Consider the following 23684-nt stretch of genomic DNA (forward strand, 5'->3'; position numbering starts at 1 on the left):
CCTTGGGCTTTTTATAATGATTACCAGTCGCAAAAGTAGCAATACTTAGATTTCCAGGGCAAGAATAATTCTTATGCTGATCATGATAATCATAGATCTTATTTGTTTTTGTTGACCTTCAAATACCTCTTCGTTTCTGAAATTTTGAATTCGGTTTGTGGCTCGTGAGCTTCCTTTGACCGCAATTTGAGAAATTGTTTTCCCAGTGACCCAGAATTCAATTGAATCCGCTTCGAATGGGCAATGAGTAAAAGCTCAAACAAACGCCGGAAAAGCAGCCTCTTGGTTGCGCAGCCCGATCAGTTCCGATCAGCTAGTTATGCTTCCACTTGAATGCGTTCACTATGTAATTTCCCTTCGGTTAGTAATCATTGGCCTGCGAAAATTTTCCGCAACTGACTAAGTTAGCCGGAAACCTACCATCCAGCTGACACTTCTTTGATTACCTGCCATTTACTTGGCCACCAGATTACATTATTGCCAATCCAGATTCCCTAGTGTTATAAGTTCATAAATTTATCAGCACTATATGACTTTTGTTAATGTGTATTGAAAAGGAGTTACAGACCAAAAGCAACATTAAAAATACTGGTTTTTCCTGATTTTTCGAGTGTGAAAGAATATATGTTATCTTTATCTTACCAGTATTGTTCCCAGTTAGCAGAGGTGAGTAATGTAATTTAGGGTGGAATTGTAACCCCCATTTATTATTTTTTCGGAATTTTATTTATTTATCGGCTATTGAGACAGAATTGGTGCTTCAAATGTCTAAGAATTGACGATCTTCGAAGAACAATACTTTCCAATGCACTTCTTATTTTCTTACATTAATAGTGCTTTTTCCGTTGCGTTAAACAAAGTTTTCTTTTCACATCTGTGCGGTGTAAAATAATTATAAATTTGCCGTATCTCACTTTTCACAGCAAGGAATATACTTTAATGGGTAGTCCACCTTCCTCCTCTTTTATGCTTTACAAATAAATAACTTTCTTCCTTGACACGTCATACTTTTACGCTTCAATTCCTTTAGGGTCCATTCTATTAAAGACAAAGCGATTAAATTTCATTGCTGTATTTTTTGTAAGCCTCTCCATAAAAAAACCATTGTAGAGTTTGGAATTCACTGTACCATTCATACATACACCGTGACATACATCTAAATACTATCGCTTCAATGGGCGTGTGGCGGGTGATGCTATGGCATCTGCCGTTTGCCTAGAACAAAATATAATACCCACGTAGAAGTAACTGGAGTTTTTCATTGTGCGATGGATAGACAAATTCCTATGCCAATCCGCCTGGCAAAATTATTTGACTTTATCATTTTCGTAGGACCTCAAAATGTTTAATATGATGTCCCCTGTATCACACTGAAATATATCTATTTCTAGAGGCTCAATCAATTTAAGCGTAGCACCGAGTTTCCAGCGGCTTAAAGCATTAATCTTTTAAAATATATGGAACGCCTCTGCATTCTCGCATCGGTTTTTTCACGAATCATGTAGCTTTTCTTGTTTTTTTTAGTGAAGTTCACGGATTTAATTTAATGTTTCTTAATCGCTCGGTGCGCAGTTGTGACACTTTACATTCTAGTGCGGTAATTAATATTTGTATGATAGTGTCCTTAATTTTGACTGCAGTTGATGGTCTTATCACGTTAATAATACATTGCTTACACCGAACAATCTTTTTCCGATTCCCAGTCAACTGAGCAATCCGCTATTTCTAGTATCCTTGTCGTTATGCAAACATTGTGACTTATCTGCCGTGGGGAACATTTAGATAAAGGATAACGCGTTGCGGAGAATATGATATCCGTATTTAAAAGTGAATTTAGTTAGCGATTGAATCGATTTTCGATAAGCCATCGAATCAATATGGATTGAACTGTTTCAAGGAAGCATATTCATCGCAAGTGTGTCACTGCCTTAAACTCGGCCATATAATCTTGGTTTTCAATTTAGACCTCCAGTGTCCCTGTGAGAATTTCTCCTTAAAATATTATGTTTTATTTTGTTTTCAAGGTTGAATGATGGAGTAATCGCACTCTGAGTTTTTAGTCATCTTTTTTATTTGTTTGACCATGAGATTTCACCAATTAACTGTTCCTTCGCTCCCTCCATACGTACATGCTATGGCAATTCCAAGTTTTGTATTATTCATACTGCAGCCTTCCATCTGTCCCTCTCATGCCAAATGTTTTTCCGCCCTTTCGTATGCTCTCCTTCCCCGTGTTCGCCTTGATCTGTCCCATTCGTACCTGCTCCTTGCTCTTCCTGCTGGGACTTCCCCATCAATTCATCCTTTCCTTATGCTTCCAATCAAACTGATGTGTCTACCTACCCGCCCAATCCACCGTGTTCTTCTCCCTTGACGTACAGTCATACATTATGCCATTTCTTCTCTTATTCTTCTATGTACCTCCTCATTTCTGACCCTACCCGTTCATTTTACCCTAAGTACCCTCCCCCAGGTGATTCTCGTTCTCCTTCCGCCCGGGTCACCATGGCAACTCGAAGCGAACATTTTCTCCACGATTATTCTCATTCTTTTCGCCCCGCCTATCGCTTCAGTTCGGGGGACTTCATTCTCTTGGCAAAATACTATGACGGAAGCAATGACGAATAACCCATAAGTCAATTTGCCCGAGATAATTTCAGCGATCGACACACTGCCTCCGCGGTCCGAAACAATTGAACAACGCAGGGACGTTGGTATATCGTATTTCTAAAATATATTATGTCATGTTTTGTTTATTGCGTGAAACTATGAAATCGCTACATTTAGTATTGTTGTTCAATATTGCTAATTTATTTGTCGTTTTCTTTAGTTGAACATAAAACCGTTCTCTTTCTTTGTCATCTTTTTCGTAGATGTAACCGATGACGAGTCCAAAACTGACTCCGGTGAAACTTATGGGTTGGTGTTTTTAATTTCAACCTAACGCTGACGGCACAAAATAAGAGAGTTATCTGTTCCTTGTGGTTTTCTTGCGGAAGAAAATGATAAGTCACTTATCGTACGCTAAGGAACTTATGTAAACAAGGATAAGATTTTAGGAAGAACAGATAAGGAATGAAGTCAAATATTCTCATATTAACATAATTTTCTTCTTTTGGATTAACACCAGAGGCGGCATAACAGCGTAATACACATCGTATGCTGCCTAGAGCTCTGCTGGACATGAATTTAAAGCCTAATAGTGAAATTGAGTGAGTCTTTTTAAGAGCTGGACAACTGATACGAGATTTTCCTGCAAATGCATAGAAGATATTTTGAAAACTTCAAAGTGACGATGAAAAGGTGACGGTGAAGAAGAAAAATATAGTATGTATGCGAACCCTTTTCTTGTGGTGGAGAGAAAAAAGAAGTGACAGGGGGTGGAATCGACCTAATGACCTTCAGATAAGGAAATAACCATGCTGTCCACTACACCACCAGATCAATTGCCGAAATGAAATGCTCTTATGTGGCAATACTGCCAAAGCCTCTTTCTTATTGTTCCCGATGAAACGTTTACTAGCATAAGGACAGAAGCAACAAGTTTTCTCAAGTAACCCAACACATTAACAAGCTCAAAATAACAGCACTCCCACGATAACATAATTCGCTCATAAAAAAAAAGCTTCGCGGTTCGTTCACATGCAGACCCACTTTTAATCCCATTTATTGAATTACGTAGAACGACAAGACGTGTAAAACAACACACAGGTTGCATACCATGCATCTTAGTAACAATTAAACTCAATCGGATCAAAAAAACTACATAATAATGATGCAAAGCGGTAGTAAAACACGAGTCTATCTCCCTTCAGTTCTTTCGCTCAGCCGCTAGAGCGATTTCATAGTCGTCACTAGCGAAATTCGTTCTTGGCGAATGTTTACGTTCTCTACATGCTCGCCTGACCGAACGAGAATAACATTTTCGTCGCTAGAGACCTTAAGCGAATCATATCTGGCAAAATAGCTGGCAAACGAATATGGGAATGCGAATACATACCACGGTCGCCAATCTTATCGACAAATCGCGTCGGCTATAGCCAGAAAGAACCAGAATGAAGCCCCATTTCTCCAAGGCCTCTATTCTCGTCACTTTTTCCAAAGGACCATTGAGTGCTCCTGCTACATGAATTTTTTCACGCGCTGTTCTCTATTGTTATGCTCTTGGAGCATAGCAACGGCCTCTTTGCCATCAGCGCCACCTTATCTTGTACTGTTCGACGATTGACGTATTGACCGTTCTTCTATCAAACCAGGTAATGGTGCTCTTAAGGTAGGTTTCACTTGCTCTAACCTATTTCGTAAATCTATATTGGCTTTTGCGTTTCGTGTATAGGAGCTTGTACTGACTGACTCATTTACTCATTCATCAACACACAGCCCAAACTATTCGCGATGCAGTCACGAAAAAATCAGAAAATGTTTCTTGTGTCATCCGTAGGCGCACAAAGAAATGACACTTGCGAGAAGCAATTTTTGGGGTTATTTTTACCGTATAGTCCGACTCATATAAAATTAGCATCAATAACCTTAAAGACCTTTTTCTTTCACTTTTGTAAGTTACTTCCAATCGAGATATTGGGTGGAAATGTTATTGGGATGGGAAAGGAATGCTGTAGTTTCGTGGATGTCGCCATCTTACACATTTTCGCCGGAATTCCACCAGGCGTCATCCAGATCGAAGTAGTACCGATATTTGCATTTTAACTGCGTTTACCCTAGTTCCTCGCTTCTGCGCTGTGATTGGGTGTTTTCTCTCGGTGCTGCGCTGACATTGGTTTGTTTCAAGTTTCTTGGCGGTTACTTGATCTTAATTGACTCCCTTATCAGCTTGAGGAAATGTCTTCTTTTCTTGGCGAACGCAGCCATAGTGTAGACATCGGCACTTCGACCTGAAGACGCCCGATGAAATCCCGGTGTCCTCAACCTCTAATGGCCAACGCGGCGAAAACCCGGAAGACACGAAACCAGACGCCTTGAAAAACAACGAAACAACAAAGTTGAAGTTGGCATATAGCTCAGTTTTTCTTTGCTCTTCGCTTTCTTCTTATAATTGAAATTTTTAGATCCAAATACATCTAATTTTCTTCCATCGCAAAATAAATCTTAACCGTAGCAACCAGGCGTAAAGATGGGCTCAAATCTTGTTCAAAAGAGAAACAGCTTTTACCATAAACTGCAGAAAATAGCGAACCAGTGCTTCAATAAAGAAAATCTTTACTTCAGAATTTTTACCTACTGGTATTCAATCGTTACCTTTTGTCGATAATTAATTTAAAAAGTGACCTAAACTCGAGAGAATAAAATGTAGTGCTGTTGGGATGTGGGTAGAAGGGACTGTGGCGCGCTCAATAGCGGTGATGCTGCCATCCCAGTCCACGGCGGAGAACAAAAGAACTAGTTGATTCGAGTGGCGATTCCGCTTGTCGAAACGAAGTGAAGGTCGCAGATGAGCGTAAACTCGGTCCATTCATTAGCCATCCCATCCCGGCTGACCGCATCATCGCGCGGCCCAGAGCAGCCTCGCAAGCGCACCAATTCCCTCAATCCAATCACGCGGACTGCGAGCCAAAAGTCAAGCACGTGACGAGGGAGGGGCTCACGAACGAGAAAAGCCCTCGAGCTTAGAAAACAGGCAGGGGTCAGACATTGAGGCTGAGGCTTACGGCCAGTTGGTTGGTGACGTCACCCCGGTTCCAAAAGAAACGAAGCATTCTACATCTTCATGAAAATAAAAAAATACGATCTTAAAATGGCAACTAATCGTATGCCAATAAAACTTGAGTCTCTAATGATATATTCCCTGAATATTTTTCATAAATCGCTGAACTTTTTCATGTTCCTATGGCTTTTCCTACCTCCTAGTATATAAACGCGGATACCCTGATAAAAAGGATTTTGTCATTTCCTGAAAATTTCATTTGATACGAAAATTTATTTTGATAAGAGTGTTGTAATGCGTCACATGCAACGAGAATCATATTATAAAAACCTAAGATCTTCTATGGACTATTTTATATTATTGGTGTACGACTGTTGTATTTGAAGTCAAATCAAGTTACTTATATGTGATAGGTGGCAAGGCCGGTTTATATATCTGGAAAAATACAAAAAATATGATGGTTGAACTATTCACAGCTTCAGTACGATTATTTTGCTTCTTAATCTCGATGAATTATGCTAATGATGGCAGGAAACAATTGATAACGTCATCGGCATTGGCAAGAACGTCGGCAATGCGAAGATCGCATTGACGCAACTCTCCGTTTTATTCTCCGATCCGCTAGTCTTTCCATAGTTACCTACGTATTTCTTCTCTTTTACATCCTTCTTTACCTTCACACTATGCAACTCATTCGGGGCCGTCCCTTGCCCTTCTCCCCGTCCACCTCTGTCCTACGACGATTGTATTCATCAGACTATCATGCCTCATCCTGTAGCGGATTAAGTTGTTTTGTCTTCTTATTAGGAGTTTTAAAAGACTTTTCTATTCTCCCACTCTTCTTAGAAATTCCTAATCACCTATTGATTCTTCTTTTTGTAGAATGCTATACACGTCTGCGCTAATATACCGGCTATTTCTTTCTTGCTTCGTCCATCGCTGCTCATTCTGCTTCTAAGGTGGCACAACTCTGTCATCTCCTCAAGCTCTTGTATCTCTAGCGTAATGAATCCCAGTCTCCTTTTTTTTGCTTCATACTATTATCATAGCATTTTTTTAATGGCTAAAGTTATAATGAGTTGCACTAGAATTGCGAATGAATATTATTTGTTTCAAACCGTCCAGTCCCTCAATCACCTCCGAGTTGGAATGAAAATTAAATGAATCCCATACGAGCAATAGTCTTTCCCTTAACACCCATAGATGTTGTGAATGAAATCAAATACTTTAGGGCAATATTTGCGAAAACAAAGCGTTCATGTCTTGTTTAATCGCGGTTGAACTTCCCCTAACCTAGCCTGGAATTGAAAGTATGTGTTTAATATCTCCCGAGACGAAATTTTTCTATCGCATGGTCAATTTAGTTTGACCCTTCAAAGTGGCGTTGACGCCGCGGCCAGCGAGCCAATGAGATCTCGTCTTCGAGAATAGATGACGCCGCGGAAAATTCGTTGATGCTTTCTCTGCGAGGAGGCGGCAATACGCTGGGGATTCGGAATTTGTATTCGTATATTGGAAGCTTGAGTATACAAATGTAATAAAATACTAGCTCAGGTGGGAGTTAAAATGCAATTAATTTCATTATTTAATGTTATTCCAAAGTTGTAAGCATTGATATTTTGACATTTTCTTGTAATTAAAATAAATGTTTGCTCTCCATCATATCCAAATCGCGGATGATCGTGTGTCAATAGGAAAGTTGCCCCTCGTCAGCATCGCAAGTTAAATACAGCGTGGGAGTTTGTCTCTGCTACTTATTTTTTTTAATGCCATTGTTAAATACATAAAAATGTCTTCTGGATCTGCTTAGTTGAAGAAGTAATTAGCACTACTGTCCGAACGTCGGTGATCATAAATAAATGTTCTAGATAACTTTTTACGACACCCATATTCGCTGAGTATGTGTTGTACCTTATTTCTCCCGTACTACGAGTGAAAAAATAATGATGTGTTTTCATGTAAGTGCCATAATTATAGATATTATAAATTATTATGTATTACATCTATATTTAATTAGGAAACCATTAATAATTAATATGGATCGTTTGAGAAATAAATTGAGGGTGAAAGTTCACAAAGAAAAGACGTATTTTAAGAATGGCTTCAAAATCATGTGGTAGCATGTTCTCGGACGATTTCAGGAGCCGACGCTTCTCTCCTTTCTTTTGTTTTCCGAGCTGTGAACCCACCCCCTCGTAATTCTGAATTCCATACCAATCTGTTCTCCCCCACCTATCAAATCATTGTCGTCCGCGCCTAATCGGGGTTTTTGGGCTTTGCGTCGCGTTGTCTTCTGCATCTCGTACGTCCCAATTGCATGGCTGTTTCCGGGGTATCTTCTCAACCTTCTTCCCCCACTTGAGTAAGGGTAGGAAGGGGGCATGTAGCATGTGGCACCCTCTTCAGTAAAAACGTGGAAATTCTTGCGCCTGGTTGAAATGAACGACGCGCGATCCTCTTGCTCAGAAGCTGTGATTAATAATATTTCACTCTCGGGTAGTGATGTATTTTGAACAAAGATGAATAGCGAATGCATTTTGAAGATAAGCAAGCTTCAACGCAGGTTAGTTTAAGCGAATATCGCAGATAAATAATTGCAAGTATTCCCTTCTAATCAAGTCCTCCCAATTGCCGTACATAGCAAATTTAACGGGGTGATCTTAGTTGAAACGAGTTCACCAAACCCTCTGTGGCATAATTGTTCATTGTGTAATGCGTGATTGAAGTGGGGTCACAACTAAGTTGCACTTACAGTGTGTAGGTATGTTTCTTGGTGCTTTTGAGGGCTCCTTCGATGAGTGAATCGTTTCCAAATAAACCTCTGATGTAAGCACGATTTCCCTGAACGACGCGACAGGGCCTTGTCACCACGCTGACCCCCCCCCCCCCTCGCCCCTAATCGCCTATGAGACCGTCCTCATCGCGTTATTCTGGTCTCTCTCATATATCTCCTTGATCCCATTTGAGCCGCTCTCGACTGTGGCCGTTAGATTGGCGCCGACGCTTCGTGAGTGCGAATCAGCGATCGACATTTGTGGAATATGCCTCGCTGTTTTACGAGGGTACGTCTACGCAAACGAGTCAATTGATGATGGGATAGAAATGAGTTGCCGAACAGACAGCATAATAAGAGTGTCAGGCTCTATTTGCTGGAACTCTAACCATCCTTCTCAAAGGCTGTTCTGTTCGTTCTACATTTCTGTTTCCTTCTATGAATTAATATTTCTCTTTTTTTTTGCGCTCACGACTAATTGTAAGTGTGAATGAACTATGGACCATATACGGGCTCATGTCACTGGGGCCCGGCGGCGTGACCCGACACGCATCTTCCCGTCCATATTCGAGTATTGCGTGACTGTGTATCTGTACTGTCATTCTTGTGACCTCGTCCATTTCTCCTGTTGGCGAGTGGTGAGCTGCCGCAGTGCCATCTGTTGGTCAGTTTTGTGGGACCTGCCGAAAAGGATACATATTCCTTTCCATGAACTTCCTCCACAATCATGATTAATCAAATGGCCATTTACATTTTTTGAACAATTAAATATGGCAATAACAAATAACAATAGTAAAGGAAAAATCATTATATATTGTCATTTTGACCGGAGATCATTTTATTACAATTTGCAAAATATTTCATGGTTTGTATGTGCTATTTAACTTCTTTTCACTGAATAAGGCCTTCGAATAAGGTTTCTAAATTCGTATTGCAAATTTTCAATTAGATACACAATGAGAAACTTATGATGATGCACAGAAAACGGTGTCAATACTTTTCATAGTGAACATTGATCAAAGCACGAATTATAAAAGTTAAGTTTCATAGAGTACTTTACAACATTTGACGCTGTCAACGTGCAGCAGGAAACACATGTGTAAAGGTGCGTATTAATTGAGACAGTAATGAGAGTCAATATTTTTACAAGCTGTGATACCGATATCTACCCGTCAGTGAACATATGATATAAAAGCGTGATCATATTCACAAAATACGCGCTCTTTAGCCCTCATCTGTTTCTCGTAACAAATTGTACTCGAACTGATGGAGTGAGTTTCACAGATACGCTGAAATAGTGAAATGAGTGGGGGCCGCAATGTATCAATTTCGAGAGGACGTCTAAGCGACTCGAGGGAAAATAGAGTCTGACTTTCTCACTTGGCAATCAAACGTTCGCTTTCAACTCCCCTCGCCGGTTCCTATTCTCGTCGAGCGGGCTAATCCCACTTTGCAAATCTTCAAGAGAAAATCGTTTGCTTCCTCTCCAAATCCCGCTGGGAATTTATTTTGGCACCGATCCCATTGCTATCGTCAGCGACCCCTGCTGCATTGAAAGGCGGTGGCCTCCCAAAGCCTTCGGCTCCAAATCGTTTCGCAATCGCTGAAACATTGAATGAAATCATCCCTATGAAAGCTGCGCACGTATTCATTGAAGATTTCGATGATGATTCAAAGCAAATGCTTTCGATTGTACGGAAATATTCGCTGATAATCCTCCACTTAATAATCTGGTCAAGAAGAAAGTAACCCATTATAATATATCCTTCTTCGTAAAAATAAAATTATCAGAAGCATCTTAAATTAAACATGTCAAAGGAACTAGTCCTCGTTGAATAATCCTTATTTTTATCTTCCCACAGTTTTATGGCGAACCATTCTATGAAGGATTTTTTCAGAATAAAAAATCATATCACTATGCTCTTGAATATTTTTCCTCTCCTTTTATCAACCTTACAGTTTACAATGTAACAAAAAAGTGTGTCCGATAAGGCCCTACACGAGAAGAAATAGGCATCGTTTGTTCGTAAGTAATTTATTTTACGGTATAAGTCGATGTAGGGTTTTCACTCTAAAAATATCAGTTTATAATTAAATACTCTCAAGTGTAATTAATAAAAAATACACATAAGAAAGTGTATATCACACATAATTGCCAAGTATAAAAGTATTTGTTTTTCTTCCTCCGAACGGCAAGAGACTAAAGTAGGACTTAGTTCTCACATATCACTTTCATAATTTTTTCACGGCTAGTGGGGCCGTAATAACCCCCGCCCCACGACTATTGAAGCCGCTTGCAGGGTAGTAATTTGATGTAGATGAACTTTTTTTCAAATTTATCTACTCGAGAACAAAGTTTTGAAGATCCGAAACGTGACATGAAGAGGATTAGTGTGATAAAGCCCCTGACTATAGCAATCAGAATTCGTTTATGACGAAAAACTTTACGACTCTTCCTGATGTCTTAAAGATTGTGTTAGTAAGCTCCGTTCACTAAGGAGAAGTTCATAGTTGTTTTCTTCCTCGAGAAATGAATTGTCTTCTAGACGTTTGACTAAGTTTTAATGAAAAAGTTAATTAAATGCAACCCTAAATCCTATTGTACATTAAAAACTTAAGAGTAATTTTCCGCAAGCACATTCTTTTACATGACTCATCTAAATAAATTTCGTCCCAATGCCACGCATGACTTCACCTGACCATAACAGGATATTTATTGAGGCATTTCGTTTGAATAGAAGTGTTTGTGGAAAATTGCTTGTTATTTTTAATATACGATATGTTATAATTCAGCCAGATCAAGCCTGAATCGACTGTCTTTCTTCACCTAAATACTGTCTCAAATGCAAAAGCGTTTCATCCACAACAGTTTCTACCCCGATCTAAACGTTACCAGGCGGTGCCGTCAGAATAGCCAACACCTTCGTCGTATTTCGTCGGGTGATTCAATAGTCTTTTCCTCTTTCCCTCTTGCCTCATCATCACTCGAGCTTTGCGTTCGACCATCGTTTACAGCGATTGCGCTCGGAATACGCCGCAGCCGATGTTTTTCCTTCCGATCCAAGCAGGCGAGAGAGTGGAGTCGCTTTGGTACGCTATCTGTCCTCCCCTCCCTTCCCGGGAGCATCGTGGATGCTGGAGAGGGCGCATGTGACGCAAGGATTTCAAATGAAGCCGCAAACTATTCGCGGAAAACGTATCGCGAATTGTGTTCGAGGAGGACCACCAATGCGAGTGCTGCACCATACTATGTAGAATTGCAAACGCCAATGACTCATAGACATATTTGGTATCAACAATTAATTCGTTAAAAATGTAGTTAACTATGTATTTTAATCTTAACTTTTCTTAAAGTTAGCATTAAAATTGTATTCGTTAAAATTACACCCATGTAGGTTTAAACGGATAAGCGTCATTCTCTTTTCTAAAGGTTCTTTGTTAGCCAATATTTTACGCAAAACGAGTCAGCAGTACTTTCAATTAATATGATTTGTTAAATTTTTGTGAAAGTCGATGTGTCCGAATTTCAGCACGGAGCTTGTTCAACAGATAAAGGTGAAAATAGACCGGTATTCAAGAATAGGAGGGCAGTTGTTCAAGAATATAGAAGTGAATAGGCTTAGTCAAATAAATCCAAATGTTGAGTGGATCGCCCGCCTCAGTTCCTGAACGCACTTTAAGGGACTCAAATACACGACTAGTCCACACAAAGGCAATGTTCGCTATGGCACGAATGCCTTTTCGGCGATATGATAGTATCACATACATTTGTCAGAGTGTTTGTTAAACTCTCGGAGAAATGGGGTTACTAGACTGGCTGGTAACGATTGGTAGGGGCTCATTAAAAGTAGCTCATTTGAACTGGTTGAATCATTCGGAATTATGAGTGATTTCTGAACGACAGGCCTCTAGTGTGAAGCTTTTAATTATTAGAAAGTCTTGTTTTGAGATATTTTAGGACACAAGGCTTTTTCAGAGTGTAGCTAGAATTTTTAAATTCTTATTTCCTAACCCCATGGATCTGTTTAGTGTTTCCATTGAATCAACTAGTCAATGTGTACATTTGAAACCTTCTTGAGTGGCATTTTATAGGGGTTCACCTGTTTATTTTATTACGCCATTTTGAGGAAAAGTTTTTGACTCCAAAAATCCATCACGTTGAGAACTATTTGGTTAGATGTGCTGTAATTATATTTAGATGGAACTAACTAAGAATCATTTTACCACGTTTTCATAACGTCATTTTCAGGTCTGTTTATTTTTCCATTCGGACAAAATGTTGAAGCTCAAATTGAGCCAACTTTCCGATTGGCTGTCGACTTGAAATTTTCAATACAAATCAGAACCAATTTTTCATACATTATTTGTCCTTTATTGATTTTCAGTGGCAGTATGAGGCGTCATGTTAGAAATTTCTACAATTAATATTTATATCAATCTCTCAGCTGCAGCATAAATTTCAACTATATCAGTTATTTACACGTTTTCTTTTTATGTCTTTCACTGTGTTTTTGGCTTTGCTGATACGCACTTTTATGCAGAAGGTTTTGTTACTGTAAATTTATCGATTAAATATTATTATAATAAAATAAAAAATTTAGTTTAAAAAAACATATTTTTATTTTGATGCAATTATAAAATATTGCAACCTATTAAGACAATAATCTAAAAAGATTTTTATTCGAACAAATAAATTCGCCCTATCTTTGCCCAAGGTTCCACGGTTGAATTTATCACATAAAATGCTGCATGTTCAAAACAAAAATCCTTGTGTGGATCAATTTCAATACTTTAAATCAAACTGTCCCTGTGCAAATATTCTTGGAAATTCTGCAACTAAAACCTTAATATATATATCATGATAAATCTGTATCGCTCCATCGTCGAATGTGAAGCGAATTCGCTTTGGGTTTTTGATTTATGATCCTGCTATATTTGGCACTTCCTCATTCTCAGCAGTTCTATCTTTCCCAGCATCCTTTTTAACGCTCTCCAGACTCTGCCGGAAGCGATGAGCTCCTTCTCCGCCCCTATCAAGCTTTACCTAACTCCCTCAAAGCTATTCTTATTGGTAATTTCGACGTGACGTCACACACCACTCGTATGTGTAGAATATATAGCCAAAGCCCGTATGTGTCCCTGTATTCATTTAAAATAACAAAAATTGTGAGGAAAAATGTATCGGAAATGAAAGTAAAAATTCAATTTAGAACATGATAATTTTGGAAATAAAATTATTAGAGTTAGCTCATTAATGTAGAGTACGAATTACTCGTAGTCACAGATCATACTTCTCAAAAACTACAGCAGAAGTGGTCGCGCTAGGTACTGCCTTTCTATGGCGTAACTTCTTTTTTACTGAATTGTGGAATTCAGTTCTCGGCTATGAGTCGGTAAAGAATTCCATATTCTAGCCTCTATTACTGTGAAAAATGAGTTGGCCTCTGCGGTTCTGTATCGGGGAATGTGTACTTATCAAGGAAGTGATTAAAATTGGAGGAATGTTTTTCTTCCAGGTAAATCTGTCGGCAAGAACAATGTGATAAATAGCAATGGCCGTGCAATAGTGCACAGTCCCATTTACCCCTGCGCGCTCTGAAGGCAGGACGGAAACGCTCCAGGAAATTCTTCGCGGTTGCATGTGAGCGGGAGAGAAAGATGCCTCGCCTGTGATCTCGGTGGTGTGCGTGTTCCTCCTCGGGAGTTTTAATCCCGAAATGGCGGCGTAACTAGCTTATTTATGTATTGCACTGCCTGCCTCTCTTCCTTGAGCCAGCTTCGGTGAGGAATGGGGCCGTTAAATGCCGGACAAAGTGGCATTAGACGGAGGGCACGTGATGGATTGCATGTAACTTGCACTTAGAGTAGAGCGCGGAACGGATGTGAGATTGGATGGGTGAGGAGGAGCAAGGGATGCGGGATGCTTTGCTCGCTCGGAAGTCCCTCGAAAAATTATCGCAACTTTTCTGCGGATCTGAGACAGCTTTAACGCGGGAACGGGCAGCGCCGTCACATTGGCCTTTTTTGATCTTCAGATGAGTACTATCTGCAGTACGTGTTCCTAACGTAAGCAAGACACGCACTGTTCGGTAACAGTATCATTACTACTGGCGAATATAATTTTTTTCTAAACTCTGGAACGCTTAAGAGTAGCCTGTAGTACTATCTCTCCTCTCCTGTCATAGTTTCAACCCTGGAGGCACGGCAGGGAAACGAAGGAAATGTCGCTTTGTGAAAAATATCATCAAATTACCTTCACGTAAAGTGATAGAAAGGGATCGCGGCCATTTAATTGTGCTTGAACGTTTTTTCTTAGGAGTTACGCAGTATATATTTCGAATCTCTCTCTATTTAGGCCACCAAAAGCATTAGTATAGCTTCAATTGGAAATCAAAGCTTTGATGAAGGATTCGCTATTTTAACCGCTGGCAAAAGCTCCTTTAAAAAAGCTCCATCCGTTCAATTAAGTCATGCTTAGTTTTCCTCCAGCTAAAATAGGCTTCCTAATCTATATTTTTAACTTCTTCTATGTGATAATTCGGCATCGTTCATTCGCGACACTCGTCTGTGCGTAGAAAAAATGTGACATACTACTTGATTATAAATATCGTTAGAAACTAATGCAACGTAAAAAATAGAATTAGGATATAAGGTATTACATAACCTGTCATTGAAATACATATTAGCGTCAGAAGGAGTACCTTCGTTAACCTCACTGTGGTGTTTCATTTCCGAAGCACGTTCTTATCTCTATGGAGACTGGTAACAATTCCAAATGCCAAATAACAGATTCTAGGAAGAGTTTATACGTTATTTTTTAGTTTTCGGCAAACAATAAATGTATATTATCTCGGCCAGGTAATTTTTGGAATTAATTATCTGCATGTTAGGTTTAGAACACTGTGATTGCGAAACGATCATGAATAATCAATAAATATTATGAGTGCGATAAGCAGGGGTAAGCTGCATACAGTCATGCGGAATTCATTATGATAGCTTTCAGTTTACCTCATATGCCTTCAATTCATTCAAGTGATGAATAATCGGATGCAATTTATGAATTGTGTTTATAAAATCCTTCACTGTGTCAACATGCATTCCATAAATCTGTGAGTGGGTTAATGAATGCTTGCATAATTGCAATGCATACACTCTGGTGGGGCTTATTTTTAAGATTGCGGAGAACAGAGATTATTATGACTGAATGAATCGAAGGAAGTTTTTTCAGGAGTTTTCTGTTTCATTGTAATTTGCCAATTTCCAAAAGCGCATTATTTTGGCGGATCGCCCTGCCATAGCATATGATTTGGGCATTTATAATTATGGCAAATTCATAAAAGCCCTTAACGTAATTGGAGACATGAGTAAATTAGTGCTGTTGGCGTATCTAATGTGTTGCGGATAAATGGAATTTTGCGATTGTTGCGTTACAAGAAATAGCTTCCTTGGCGCGGGTCATGAAGGTCACGAGGGGCACTGCGATTGGTGGGCGCAGTCCTGACCAATCGGATGACACACCGTGAGCGAGAGAACCCGGATGTTTAGGGCAGAATGATCGGCCGTGTTGAAAGCCAAAATAATGTATTTTCCGAAAAAAGATCATCGAACCCAAAAACGAAGTGTTATTTGTTTCAGATGAACTTAATTTTTTTAACCTTAGATGTGATGTTATTTCGTCTATGTGATAAAATTGATAAATATTGTACTAGGTGTTCTTGAGTGACCTCTAAATGTCAAAAATTGACCTTTTTTGATTCCACCTCCCTTTGCAGAGTGTGGTGTTAATCAGGTAACCGAGTAAAAGAAAAGCCCTAGAATACACCAAGTATTAATGGTAGTAATTTTCAACGAGTTGTTTCACCTTTAGGAAGGACGTGAGGGTGATGTGTGGAAGCGCATCTGACTTCTCAATAATTAATAGAAGATATTTGAGCTGATAGGCAAATGTGGTGTCATGGATAAATTGGATAAATTATGATTTTCTTGCATTTAGGGATATTGGCTCATCCTGATAATGAACAAATGGCAAACAATCTGTTTGGAGTTGGTTATGACACTCAGTGTGTCGTGATAGTTTATTTGATGAATCAGCAATCATTGGCCATCGCTTGCGTGCAGTTTGAATGGAATTGGAAATCATTCCCCGTTTTCGCGGTTGGATTACCGGCGCTGAACGTCATGAACGAATATAGAATCAGATGATAATATGTGTATGATCCGTTAGGGCATTGGACTCAAAAGCCTATAAACCTGATGAAATGGACCGTATTGATGAGGTTAATTGAACCGTTATAGTTGGGGTGACACTATTCCAAAACCTCACCAGTCACGCCGTAGTACCGATGAAAGTAGTCGTTTCCATGCTCAAGCAACAGTGCCGATAAGTAGTAGTCATTATCTGTGCGCATTTATTTAAAATAATTCGGGAGGTACTTATAATATTATTCTAAACTAAACTAGAAATGCACCTGATTGCTCTGGCAAATTTCTTAATAAAACGGTAATTCTAAAATCTCTTTCCAACCTTTGTTACCATGTCGTAAGTATCTTTAAATTTATGGGATTGCTAGTTTGCCATGCTGGTAGTAGTCAGAATTGGCGCAAACCATACTAAGGCATTTTTGCAAACTGAAACTGGTGATTATCACATTTACGTTTCCGTGCATCACTAAAATTATGTACTCTGTAGATACGTAGTTCGTGGCTTTAACACGTTCGCTGCCGCTTCGGTCATTATGATCAAAGAATGAGTCACTTTTTTGGCCTTTAATAGCTCACTGTTGGTCACAGCTACTTAGATGACGCGTGCATGATGTGATCATCACGGCACAAGCACGTAGCCAAATGCACAGGAACTCTTTCGGATGTTTTTCTTTTTTCTCTGAAAAAACTTATTTTTGCATAGAAATGATCCATTAAAATGCAATAATGTGGTCATACATTTTAAATTACTAAGGTAAAATGGGGTAAAAAGGGAAAAATAGAATGAATAAATATATATTTTAGAAATATATGAAGCAATTATCGAAAAATTCAACGGAAGTTTAAATATTTCTGTGCATGGTGTTAAAGCAAATTATGCTCCTTGATGATTTCTTAGGACATTCAGAGCCAGTTTTGAGAATTTCTTTTCATGTTAACATATTTCTTGGAGTGTAGGTCAATGAAATACACTCCAAGAATTATTTTGACATGAATTTAACGATGTCAAGTTAAGGAAAAAAAATAATTAACTTTTCTTTTCTTTAGCTTTTTTCCCTTCTTGAACTACTCTCTCGTAGCAAGCGTTAAAATGTTTTCTTATTTATGGCTCGCCCTTCTTCTTTCCTTCGCTCATGTGCCGTCCACGTCGTTTTCCATCTGCCGGTGTCTCAATTCTATCAAATGCCTCTTTTTCATGTTTTCTCCTTAGCCGATATCAGAGTCCGACTTACTTCTTTGCGGAAATCAACTTTGCCCATTTTATTGCCTCTACATTCTTTGTATGGTATACAGGCATTTACCGTGGTTGTTAATAACTCCACATCCAACTTTATGGACCTTTTTAAGGTTTTCTTAGAATAAGCCGCCATCTGATGTGACAGGTCCATAGATACTTTTGCCTTGTGTGCTTGAATACTACTCTCGGTTATGTAACGTTATTTCAATTTATTTGAGAAGCCTCAAGAGTTTCATGCTCTGTGTAAATATTTACCATGTCCCTTTCAGCTCAGTGTCGTTGTTATTTTCTCTTTCTCTTCCCTCACAAATTCTCCCTTTTATATGAGGCATTTTTGGAACACGTCTCTTGGGCTATGCCTCTCCTTTTTTTCTCTCAGTTCCCATCAAATGAGTGTTTTGAGCCAGAAATCTGTTGGCTTGTTCGGCACTGATGTACCAATTGTTGGACAATATTGTTCGCCCTTCGTTCAAAATTGACTCTCATAATTGCATGACCTCGTCCATCGGTGACGTCTTTTTCACGTCAACGTTTTTCCCGGAGTACATTGTCATTTGGTATGTGTAACCATGGCCTGTACTCAACACGAACAGTTTTATCCCATACTTTTAGCGCTTTTGTTTCATGTACTGTCGCATGATGAGCCGCTCTCTAAAAGGGATGAGCGATTCGTCTGTAGAATCCGTTTCGGATGCCATGGAAACGATCAACTTGTGTTTCTGAAAGAGCGCGGACTCAAAGCAGCCGTTAGCTATGTGGATATTCGATGTGATTGGTGGAGACATGTTCATTGCTACAAATCTTAGGGAGACGCATCTTAAAATAATATTCGTGATTAGTCCCTTCGGCGAAAGTCACATGCTTATTTTTACATGATTTAAAATAAAATTCTATGCCACGAAACCATCAATATACATTTGATAACGAATAGATTTCATTCTATATGCTTTTTATGTTCTTAGTATGAGAAAAATATAATGTATATCAATTTTTTTGAATGCTTTTCCAAACTCAGTGTTCTTAGTTTTAAAGCCATATCATTACGAGTGAGTAGGGTTTTATTAAAAAGAGGTGTCATACTCTTAACTAGGGTTTAATTTTTCTTCCTGTCGTGATGCCATATTTGTTTCATGAAGATGGAGGCGGATGTTATAAAATGATGCAGCTATAAAATGTGATCTGATTTCTCCTATAATGGTCGTTATATATCCTTGCATAAAGATACAGCGTTGGGAAATGTATGCCTTACTCTAGCACAATCGTTAGGATCATCTAATTTACCACGTTTTTCTTAAGTCACTTACTTTTCTGTTTGTTTGTCCTTCCTGGAAAAATATCCTCTTTCAAAAGTGGCTTCCCAACGGGCGATTGACTCAAATAATCAGTGCAGGTGAGACTGAGATGGCAATGTTGACTGCAAGGGCCTTCACTAGGAAGAATAAAACGGAAATTTATTTACGCCACGCTTATAATTCGTCGCCATTCGTTTTATGTGATCAATATTATATTTCTCCAGTCTGCATTTAAAACGTGTCTACTCTGGTGATTTTATTCCCAACCCGACTGTTGGTAAACAAGTATTGATGTCAGCGAATTAATTAAATGCCGAGTATGTTCAGCCTCGGAGGAATTTCATTTTGCGGTCGCGCGGCGCCGTCGGGGAAATCTATGAACCACACGTCGATTTTGTGTTCCCGCATTCCTAGCTCATAATATTCATTCTAACCAAAACTGATATGATTTTGTTATTTTAATTTCTCAATGACATCTCTAGCACTTCAACGCTATGGTATTTTTATCCTGAAATATTAATTCTAATGTTAGCATGCTTACTTGTTGCAAGCTCTTCAATAATTGTTGTGGTATGCTGTAGATCCAAATCTTTAATGGCAACATTTGTCTGTAGCTTGACCAAGGGGTCATTCATTGGGTCTCAGGGTTTTTTTTTACCATTTTTGAATACGTACACACGTTAACGGAGGTCGTATTCTTTCTTTTAAGTCTGGGCCAAATTAAAAGATTATTATTTCCAGCAAGGAATCTGAAGTTTCAATTTTAGAGATAGCTGGAGTTTATCAGGAAATAATGGCAAAAATGAATGACTGTCATATTTTGAAATAGTCAGCAGTTTGGCATTCCTTGAGGGGATGTCGTATTCAGCACTTGGCGTCAGAAGTAATGGGGGTAAATCCATATCATCTTGAGTATGAATTTGATCAAATTAACAAGATAATAAAATAATTCTGTGCCTACGCATACCTCGCATTTAAGGGCAGGAGCTTTTAAGCTATCTGATATTGTGATTGATATCTTGCAACTTTATGGAAACAATGGTTCCGTCACGAAGAGTTCAAGTAGAAGCTTGTGTTGTCATGAACACCCTGGGCTTCCTTCCCATTGATAAAATAATGAATTCTGTATTATTTGTACTTTAGCCCTCTGACAAGGCATTCCCAAAAACTGTTAAAGGTTTTACTAAATGTCAAAGTAACCGTTTTACTGTAAGTTTCTTTTTGGCGTGATCTCTGTTGCTGTCTAGATCCTCTAGAAACTTTGAATTGAGGATTGGGATATGACTTGCGTCATAGGGGGAATTAATCCGTGCTTTGATTGCATCGGATTTGGGATCTTGGATCGGAGGAGCGATAGCCGTGAGTTCTGCGAAGACGGAGAACTGTTTACGGAACAATGTTGGAGTGAGTGCAATTGGTGAAACTCTCCCTTTCTCTCGTCATCCCTCCTCCTCTTTGTCCCCGTCTGGAAATATTAACAGCCCCCCCCCCCCTCGCTTTGTGAAACAATCTGGTCGCTCATGATATCAGCCCCGGAACTCGTGAATGAGTTGCCTGGAACCCTTTTAAGGCCTGCTAACAATCGTCCTCTTTCACTTAAAGGGTTTTCGCTTCGCTGAGTTCCCCCCCAACCCATTCCTTTCCCCTCTCTTATCCTCTCTTAACTTTTTGTTCTGGAAACGCAGCGACCTCCCATGGAATCACTTCAGAACTTCGCAGCAGAGGCGATAATAGCATGGGTGGTTTCGAAATTGAGTGAAGTCCTCTCTTTCATTGCATTTGCGATTTCAGTCCATTCGCCTCACAACCTCTCTTCCATCGCGCAACTTTTCAGCTGAATCTCTCTGCTAGAGATATGGAAATAATAACCATCATTAACAGTCACCAGTCCTACGATTGGTTCGAGGCAGCTCTCCACTCAATTCTCCTGTCGGTTTATCTTTCAATTGTTGCGTAATTCTTCTGATTTCCACCCTTCATCACCTGCTCTGTGTGTTCCACCCTCCATCCCTTCCACCTCTGACCCTCGACGATAATTTTAATTTTTCCATCGTGTCATATGCATCAAATTGCCCCGTCTTCTACCCACGGTTTTCAAAACACTTTCATCCTCCTCTTCGTAAAACTGCGGTGTTACTCATACGATATATCTATTTGATCTTCATCATTTTTGTATTTATTTTACATTCCATTTAGAAAGATTCCAACCTTGGATTTTCCTCTACCGCTATCGCCTGTGCCTCGCTACGTTAAAGAACCATGCTCCAAATAAAATTAAGAACAAATTGTATCCTAACTTCAGCGTTCATATTCTTCCGTACCTTCATCCGAAAGGAAGACCCCAGCTGGCCTCTATAAGTATCTAGAGGTCGACCTACCATCCGCAACATGGTGGACGCACTCGGTGGCCGAAAATATCTCAGCCACGACATGAAAATTATTGACATGAGCTTTCGATAGGACCGCATTTGGTATGTATCAAAACTATATAGGATGGATCTTCATTGAGGACCGTACGGCTTTATTCACTTAGATCAACATCAGTGTGCTCACTCACCATCCGTCTCAATACGGGTGTTAGAAATACAGCCGTTAACAAAAAATAATGCTCTAACGAAACTACAACAAACTATCATTTATTTAGGTCCTTCACTGTTAGGGTGAAGAATGTATAATTCCTATACCTATCTCTCTTAATTAATCGTTTCTAACCAGCCTGTGTGCATCGTGGGCTTTTGATATGATGTTCTCGGTGTTGCTCTCAAAGATCGCTATTCTCAATTAGTCAAACCCTCTAAGCCCAGCGCGTTGCTTCCAAGTCTCTTGCGGCTCCCAATCGCATTAGTTTCAAATCGTGTTGCGCTTTGTGTCCGAAGCATCAGCTGTTCTTTCACGAATCGCGCCGCTGTTCTTCGTATTTTTTAAGGACATAGACTAAGGATTATTAGAATAGCCTGAAGTGGGTTTTTAAATCTCTGCGAGTGTGCTAATACCATCTAATCTGAACCATCAAATAAAGTGAAAAATAAAGCTTGCAGAAATCCGTAATAACCTATTCGTTTTGCTCTCCTTTCGGTCTTTGCAATTTCAATAGCTAAACACATTATGTAGAAGTCTCCATAAAGTTATTACTTCACACCACCATCAATTTTCGAATTCTTTTTAAGTACTCGAAAACGCCGTCGTAAGGTCAATTGAAAAAAATAAATAATCGATTATCCTTGGAGGTTTTGAACAACTACTTAATCGGTTCCATCACTGCCACCGTTCCGAATGGAATCATGAGCGTGAAACAAGCCGATCACCAATACCTGCGTCGGCAGTCCAAAAGCGTCACAGCCTCTTTGAAGACGTCATGTTAGTTCGTCTGTCTTGCCTTTCTCTCCTGGAGTCAGCTGCAAATCAATTGCAGCGTGTGCGCAGTGCCTTTCCAATCCAACCAGCATGTCGTCGCCCTGTGATTTATGCACCCGTGATTCATAACCCACGATGAACCGCTGCCTCCCTCCGCCCTTACTTGCCGATAGACATACAAGCGCGCTCTTCTGCCGCCCAAGTGGTCGCTACCACCTTCCAGGGCGTCCGACGCTATACTTAACATTTCCACAATGGTGCACGAGCGCCACATTTGTCTTCCGCTGAAATCATCGCTCTTAGCCGGTGGTCTTGCTTTCATTCTTGTATGTGCCGCAGTCCTCGACAGCTTTATTAAGCTCAAGATTCAAGAAGAATTATTCAGCTCAAGATTATCTCTTTAGAACTGTTTGCTCTCGCAACCTGTTCTACACAAGTCTACAATAGGATAAACATTCAAGATACATTATTTTTATCAATTCCCGCAACTTTTTTAGAATAAAAGAATAAAAGTTGTTTAGAATTTTTGTAAACTTTTGTTTTGTGTGTGAGTGAATGAATGCCAAATAAATAATATTTTTTTTACCATGCGCATGAAAATTTTACCAATTTCTCCGATTATGATTATCACATGGTTTTGTATTTTGATACTGCCCCGTAGGGAGTTGAAGACGTTCTCCTGAAAAGAGGATTTATTCTGAATTAAAAATAATTTCCTGAAACAGTCTCCAGAAAAGAGGCGGTATGACATGACAAGATGATGAATTTAGCCATGATGAGAAATAGCAATTGAAATGTATCAATTTATCCTGTCCTTTCTTTCATCAATCTACATGATTATTTTTACGTCGCCAGCTCTTAAATAAATCATAATTCGTGAAAATGAGAGCTACCAAATACGTAAAATGTATTAATAAAATCTTGGAATATTTTCCTATGCATCATGTAACGTGTGTATATACAGGTATCTTCAATGCACGCATCAGTTTCTTCTAAATATCCCCTTAAAACGTATATATTTTTACTTATCATGAAAAAGCTTCAAGAGAAAATCATTGCAAAGAACTTGCAAAGAAGGCATTTTTAACGAAATAGTTAAATTTGCAGTGGCGCTGAGTAAAAAAAGAACGAGTCATTTATATTTTTTTTGCAATTTTTTTATCC

At 39.2% G+C, this 23684-nt stretch overlaps 1 protein-coding gene across 8 annotated transcripts in view; it reads left to right on the forward strand.

The window, feature by feature from the left end:
* The window catches only part of LOC124164372 (basement membrane-specific heparan sulfate proteoglycan core protein-like), a 1400348-nt gene that overhangs the window by 505893 nt on the left and 870771 nt on the right, over positions 1–23684 (forward strand). The window lies entirely within an intron of this gene.

The sequence above is a fragment of the Ischnura elegans genome, chromosome 8 (assembly GCF_921293095.1).
Source record: "Ischnura elegans chromosome 8, ioIscEleg1.1, whole genome shotgun sequence".
NCBI classification, from domain to species: Eukaryota; Metazoa; Arthropoda; class Insecta; order Odonata; family Coenagrionidae; genus Ischnura; species Ischnura elegans.